The sequence below is a fragment of the Eumetopias jubatus genome, unplaced genomic scaffold (genome assembly GCF_037043125.1).
Source record: "Eumetopias jubatus isolate StellerSeaLion01/CBP00866 unplaced genomic scaffold, mEumJub1_p1.0 scaffold_10, whole genome shotgun sequence".
NCBI classification, from domain to species: Eukaryota; Metazoa; Chordata; class Mammalia; order Carnivora; family Otariidae; genus Eumetopias; species Eumetopias jubatus.
In genome coordinates, this window is record NW_028274816.1 from 104,594,023 (window position 1) to 104,600,924 (window position 6,902).

Genomic DNA, 6,902 nt, shown 5'->3' on the forward strand with positions numbered 1-6,902 from the left:
GGGTCTCTTAAAGGTGGGCGTTGAGATCAGATGGCGATGGATGTCCTATATCCACTGAATCAAGCTCTAGAAGGTAGGCGTGCAGTCCGACCATTGATACCATCGTCCCTGGCCTCTGGCTTTCCTTCTTTCTGCTCCTATGACTCCATGGGTGCGTAAGCTAGCAGTTTACTGGGTCTCTGCCTCATCTTCTCTTACACCTCAGCGCATTCGCTTCTTCCTCCACTTGGCTGTCTTTGCGCAGAGGTTTCCAAAAAGATGGTGCTAAGGCCGGGAGCTGCCTTGTTCAATTTTCGCAAGAATCCTGTTAAGCCAGTTTAGCCAGGATCAGAATCTGATCTGATCACCTTCAATATCTGATCAGCTTCCTCCTCCCCCACCGTCCTGTAGGCGAAGTCTGATCATCCTGGCCTGCTGTCAGTCACTATCCTGTAAAGTCAGTTTAGCCAGAAATCCCCCCTTGCCCCTGATGTTTCCTCTGAGTAATTTTCCATCCACCCCCGCACCCCCACCACCACCCTGCTCCCCCTGCTCTGCCCTGCTGCTTGGCTATAAATTGCCATGCTGTTCTCAGAGTTGACGTCCCTCTCTCTCCCCCACTGCAAGGTCCCCCTTAAATAAAGTCTTCCTTACCCTTGTTCTTTAACTAGTGTTATGTGTAGTTTTTTCTTTAACAAGAGGATACAAAGAGCATAAAAGAAAATATTAATGAATGAGACTTCACTTCTTTGTCAAAAGACCCTGTTGAGACAGGCAAGCCACAGACTAGGAGAAATGATTTGCAAAATACAGATCTGACAGAGAACTGGTGTTCAGAATATATAAAGAACTCTTGCAACTCAAAAGTAAAAAGACTTGTAAATAACCCAATTAAGAAATGGGGTAAAGGCCAGGTGCACCGAGGTGGTGGAGCAGCCTTTCCTGGTCTCCCCTGCAGAAACCGCCCCCTTTACTATCCAAGCTCCACACGCAAGCCTTCCTGACACCCTGTAACTGGGAGCCTTGCACCAAGTGGAAAATAAACTCCAAGCAACCAATAAGAAAGAAAGAGAGAAAGAGAGAGAGAGGGAAAGAAAGAAAGAAAAGAAAGAAAGAAAAAGAAAGAAAGAAAGAAAGAGAAAGAGAAAGAAAGAAAGAGAAAGAAAGAAAGAAAGAAAGAAAGAAAGAAAGAAAGAAAGAAAGAAAGAAAGAAAGAAAGAAAGAAAAAGAGAGAGAGAGAGAGAGAGAGAGGGAGGGAGGGAGGGAGGGAGGGAGGAAGGAAGGAAGGAAGAAAAGGGTAATGGAGTAAAGATTTGAGGAGGCATTTTATAAAGGAAGAGATACAAATGGCGGGTAAACCCATGAAAAAGTATTTGACATCGTTACTCATCAGAGGAATGCAAATTGAAATCACATTGTTACACCATACACGCATCAGAATGCCTAAAATTATAAAGACTGACAACACCAGACACCAACTCTTAATTGGTGGGAATGTAAAATGGTATACCATTTTGGGAAAAGATCTGGCAGTTTGTACAAAACTAAAGTAGACTGACCTTCTGGCCCAGCAATTCCATTTTTAGGATTTTACTCAGGATAAATGAAAACACATGCTTATAAAAAGACGTATATAGAAATGTTCATAGAGACTTTATTCATAATAGGCAAAACCAGAAACAGACTAGGGCCCACCAATAGGAAAATGATTTTTTAAATCTGTGGTTTATTCATACAATGAAATACTACTCATCCATAACAAGGAATGAATTACTGATACAAGATAGATGAATCTCACAAACATTAAGCTGATAAAAACCTTATAGAAAAGAGTGTAGGGGCAGCTGGGTCGTTCAGTCAGTTGAATGTCTGTCTGCCTTCGGCTCAGGTCATGATCTCAGGGTCCTAGAATCGAGCCCCGCAGGGAGCTTGCTTCTCCCTCTCCGTTTGCCTGCTGCTTCCCCTGCTTGTGTTTTCTCTCTCTTTATCAAATAAATAAATAAAATCTTAAAAAAAAGAAAGAAAAGAGTGTATATCGTATTATTCCAGTTATATGAAATTCTAGAACAAGGCAAAACTAATCTATGGTAAAAAAAAATCACAAGAGTGGTTGCCTCTGGGGTGGGGGTGGGACAGAGATTAGCCAGGAAGGGGAATGAAGGAATTTAATGGGGATGATGGTAATGTTCCATTTCTTGATGGCGGCTTGGATTACACTGGTGTATGCATATGTCAGAATTAGTGAATGGACACTTAAGATTTACATATTTCATTTTATGTAACTTTAACATAAAATGAAAAACACTATAAACAAATATGAACTCTAGTTAATGATATGCATGATGAGGGGTGGTTGGGTGGCTCAGTTGGTTAAGCATCCAACTTTTGATTTTGGCTCAGGTTGTGATCCCAGGGTCATGAGACCAAGCCCCGCCGTGGCCTCTGTGCTGAGCATGGAACCTGCTTAAGATTCTCTCTCTTGGGGCGCCTGGGTGGCTCAGTCAGTTAAGCATCTGCCTTTTGCCCAGATCATGATCCCAGGGTCCTGGGATGGAGCCCCACATCAGTGGGGAGCCTGTTTCTCCCTCTGCCTGCAGCTGCCACTCCCCCTGCTTGTGCTGTCTGTGATAAATAAATAAATAAAATAAAATCTTAAAAAAAGAAAGATTCTCTCTCTCCCTCGCCCTCTTCCCCTTTCTCACCATGCATGTGCACGTGTATGCCTGTACTCTCTCTCTAAAAATGATAGCATGCTGAAGTATTTAGGAGGAAGTGCATTGTTGTCTGCAACTTATTTTGAAATGCACTGAAAATCAGATGGCTAGTGGATGAAGAAAGGAATATATATATATATATAGAGAGAGAGAGAGAGAGAGAAATATGATAAAGCAAGTATAGTAAATATAGTAAAACTGTTCACTGTAGAATCTACGTGGTGGGTTTATAGGTGTTCCACATAAAATTCTTTCACCTATGTTGAATGTTTGAAATTTTTCATAATGTTGGAGACTTCTTAAAAAAGGTGAATCAACACAAGTAAGAATATTAAATATCATTGCTATATGAACATGACAAACTCATGACAGTGGTATTTGAATGACTGAAGTGGGTCAGCAGAGCTTTACTTCATTTAATCCGCACAGCAACCTTATGAGGTAGGTTAGGTACTAATAAAATCTTTGTTTTAATAATGGGGAAACTGAGGCTCAGAAAACTTCCCATCTTGCAATGTGGCATGCCAGGATCCAGCCCAAGGACGTTTTGACTCCAGAGCTCCTTATGCTTTGCTGCTTGTGCAAAAAATTATTTCTCTGTGTTAATACATTACTTTGTACATTTTTCAATTACAGCCTTTGTTATACTATAGTGATGTCAGTTGTTTAGGTGTCTGTCACCTCCTTCATACCATGAGCTCCTTGAGGGCAGAAACAGTTTCCATCTTTGTCACTTCCATGCTTAATATAGTGCTAACTAGCCTATAATCATCTTTCCCTTAAGGTGCTGATGGATGAATAAAAGGAAGGAAGGAAAGGAGGGAGGAAGACTTCCTAACTTTTATAATGTTTTGGCTTAACCTACCTCCAAAGCTCCCTCTCCCACCACTTTCTGCAAAGATCCATGCCTAACCAAACCATTTGATCAGAGCCTATCCTTGTTCACCTGGCTCAACGGCTGTGGGGCTGTTTATTTATGGTTACGTGACAGGGCTGGTTGCTACAAGCCCCAAAGAAACAGAAGTTGGAGCATCTGTCTTTGGAAGAGCTGAGGACTAGCAAAGACCTGACTTTACCTTGGGAAGAGCATTGATCCGTTTGCAGACTATGGCTACAGTACAATTTGTCCAGTGTCCGACATCTATTGAATGGATGAATGAATGAAGTATAGCTGGATGAAAAGGCAACACAAGTCAGCCATAGTGATTAATTCCTTGATCAACAGTGATGTCTCACCTCTCCTCATTGGGGAAACAGCTCTGGATTACAGTGTTTGTAAACAACTTTCATGCTTCTAGGCTTCAGACAAGGCTACTTTATTTATTTTTCCTGAAAACTAACTTTATTCTAAAGTTAGTTAGGATCTTGATAGAATCTGGGGATTTCCCCTCTGGGAAGTCTGATTGAGTGGTCAGGGGTAGGGCCCAGGATTCTGTAGGGTTTAATAAGACCCTCAGGGCAATCCATTATGGGTAGTCCCCAGATCACAATGTGAAAAACACTGGTGAAAAGAAATTGATTATTTCCAGTTCTCTTTCCCTCAAATATAGCCCTGTCCTGTTTTCAAATATTTTCCACCACAAAACTATGGCACCATTGACTTTTAGGACCATCCCCTTGTCCTCCTAACCTTTGGTGTCAATCAGATGGAGTCCTAGAAAAGCGGTTACTATGGGTACTAGTCACATGGTAGGTAGAATTATCATTTATTGAACAGCTGCTATTTGCCAGGCACTATGTGAAATGCTTTACAAATGCTATTTCATGTCATATGACAACTTTTCACAGTAGGTGGTAGTATACTTATTTTACAGATGGGGAAAAACCCTCATAGAGGTTATAAAACTTGTCCAAAGTCACAGTAACATATATAGCTGACTTGAGATTCAAACTCAAATCAAAGCCATTGGTTTTTCAAATATATAACCCCCTTTATTATTGTGTAATTATTAATAACCAAGATATTAATATATTAATATAACTATTATTTCTATGAGGCCATACCCTAAAGAAATATCTTGGTCAGCTTTTTTTTTTTTAAAGATTTATTTATTTATTTGACAGAGAGAATGAGATAGAGAGAGAGAGCATGAGAGGGGGGAGGGTCAGAGGGAGAAGCAGACTCCCCGCTGAGCAGGGAGCCCGATGATGCGGTACTCGATCCCGGGACTCCAGGATCATGACCTGAGCCGAAGGCAGTCGCTTAACCAACTGAGCCACCCAGGCGCCCTCTTGGTCAGCTTTGACTCCGGGACATAGGGCCTTTAAGGAATCAGTAATCCAGTCACTCATTCATTTAACCACATCTAATTGAGCAACTATTGTGCACCAGAATCTGTGCCAAGCATAAGGGACACAAAGGTGAACTACAGTCTCTAGCATTATGGAACTCATATGGATACAGACAAGTACACAAGCAATTTATAAAACAGTGCTAAGTGCTATAATATAATTCTCCAAATTAATCTAAAAATTTGATATATCCTTCAATAAAACCACAAACAGGACTATTTCTGGAATGGACACACTGACTTTAAAGTTCACTTGGAAAAATAAAAGTGTAAAAAGAGCCAGGAAATTCTAGAAAAAGAGTAGTAGTGAGGGAGAAGTAGGCTTACCAGTCATTAAAAGAAAGTTACAATAATGAGGACAATTTGGTAACAGCATATGAATAGCTGGACTCATGAAATCGAATAGAGGATCCAGAAACAAACTCAGATACAAATAGGAATACACTACATAATAAAGGGATATTTCACACCAGAATAAGATTACTCTGTAAAGCGTTGAGGCAAATGTGTAGCCAACTGGAAAGATAATATGCAAAAATAAATTCCAAATGGATCAAAATTTCAAATATAAATATTTAATATAAAATTATAAAGGAGGGGCGCCTGGGTGGCTCAGTCGTTGGGCGTCTGCCTTCAGCTCAGGTCATGATCCCGGGATCCTGGGATTGAGCCCCGCATCAGGCTCCCTGCTGGGCGGGAAGCCTGCTTCTCCCTCTCCCACTCCCCCTGCTTGTGTTCCCTCTCTCGCTGTGTCTCTCTCTGTCAAATAAATAAATAAAATCTTTAAAATAAAATAAAATAAAATTATAAAGGACACATGAGATAAAAGAACTCTGACGAGGGTATAAGGATGCAGGGGGTGAATTTTTTACTGCATTGCCTTTTGTATCTTTTAAAACATATTTACAATGTTTAACCTATTTAAAAAATGTTAAGAGGGTTTGGCCAGGGAAATAAAAGTTTGCCTGCTCTAGGACGGGTAGGGAGTCTTATGAGGCTGGAGAGGTAAGAAGGATCAGGTCATGAAGGGCCTAGATATGTTAAAAATGTGGTCTTTATAGTATGAATAATGGAGAATTATTAAGGGTTTTAGAACATGGGGATTGATACATCAGATTTGCATTTTAGAGAGATCACTCTTAGCTATAAAGGAGTGCACAGATGGGTAGGGGATACAACTGAAAGTGAGGAAATGAGACTTCCCAGAGGACAGATGATGGGGCCTGAACCAGGCTGGTGGTGAATGGTGATAGAGAGGTGGGTAGGTGTGAGAGATGTTTAGCAGCAAGGATCTTGTTGACTGATTGGATGTTGGCGGTGAGGGAGAGGTCTTGGACGATGTCAAGATGGAGTAAGCGCTGGTAACGGACAAAAGAGCCGATTGTGGGAATAAGGATAGTTAGACAATGAGTTCAGTTTCCGTGCCTCCCAGATGTCCAACTGGAAACGTCTAATAGGCAGGCTTAACATCCTGGAGCTTGAGAGAGAAATACGACTGGGGATAACGAATTTGGGATCCATCAGTATATAGACGGAACTGAAGCCCTGTGAGTAAACGAGATCACCCAGGGAGAGCATTTAGTGTGAAAAGACCCAAGACAGAACCTAGAGCAAGATGAAGAGGCAAAATGAGGTAGAAACAAAATGTTCCCTGAGAAGGGACTAGAGAATAAAACAATAATCTGGAGAGTGGTGCAGAGAAGTCACATGTAAAGTGTTTCGAAGAGGGGAGTATGGTCCTCAATACCTTTAAAGGCTAGGGGAGGTCAAATGAGGATGCGATGTGACTTTTGATTTAAGTATGGGGGGGATTGCTGAAGATTATGGGGGAAAAATAGCTGAGTGGAGGATTGAGGTTAAGCAGAAGACCAAGGGGAGGCATCTTGTCTCCTGAGAGGAGACAGCCCATTTAGAGTCT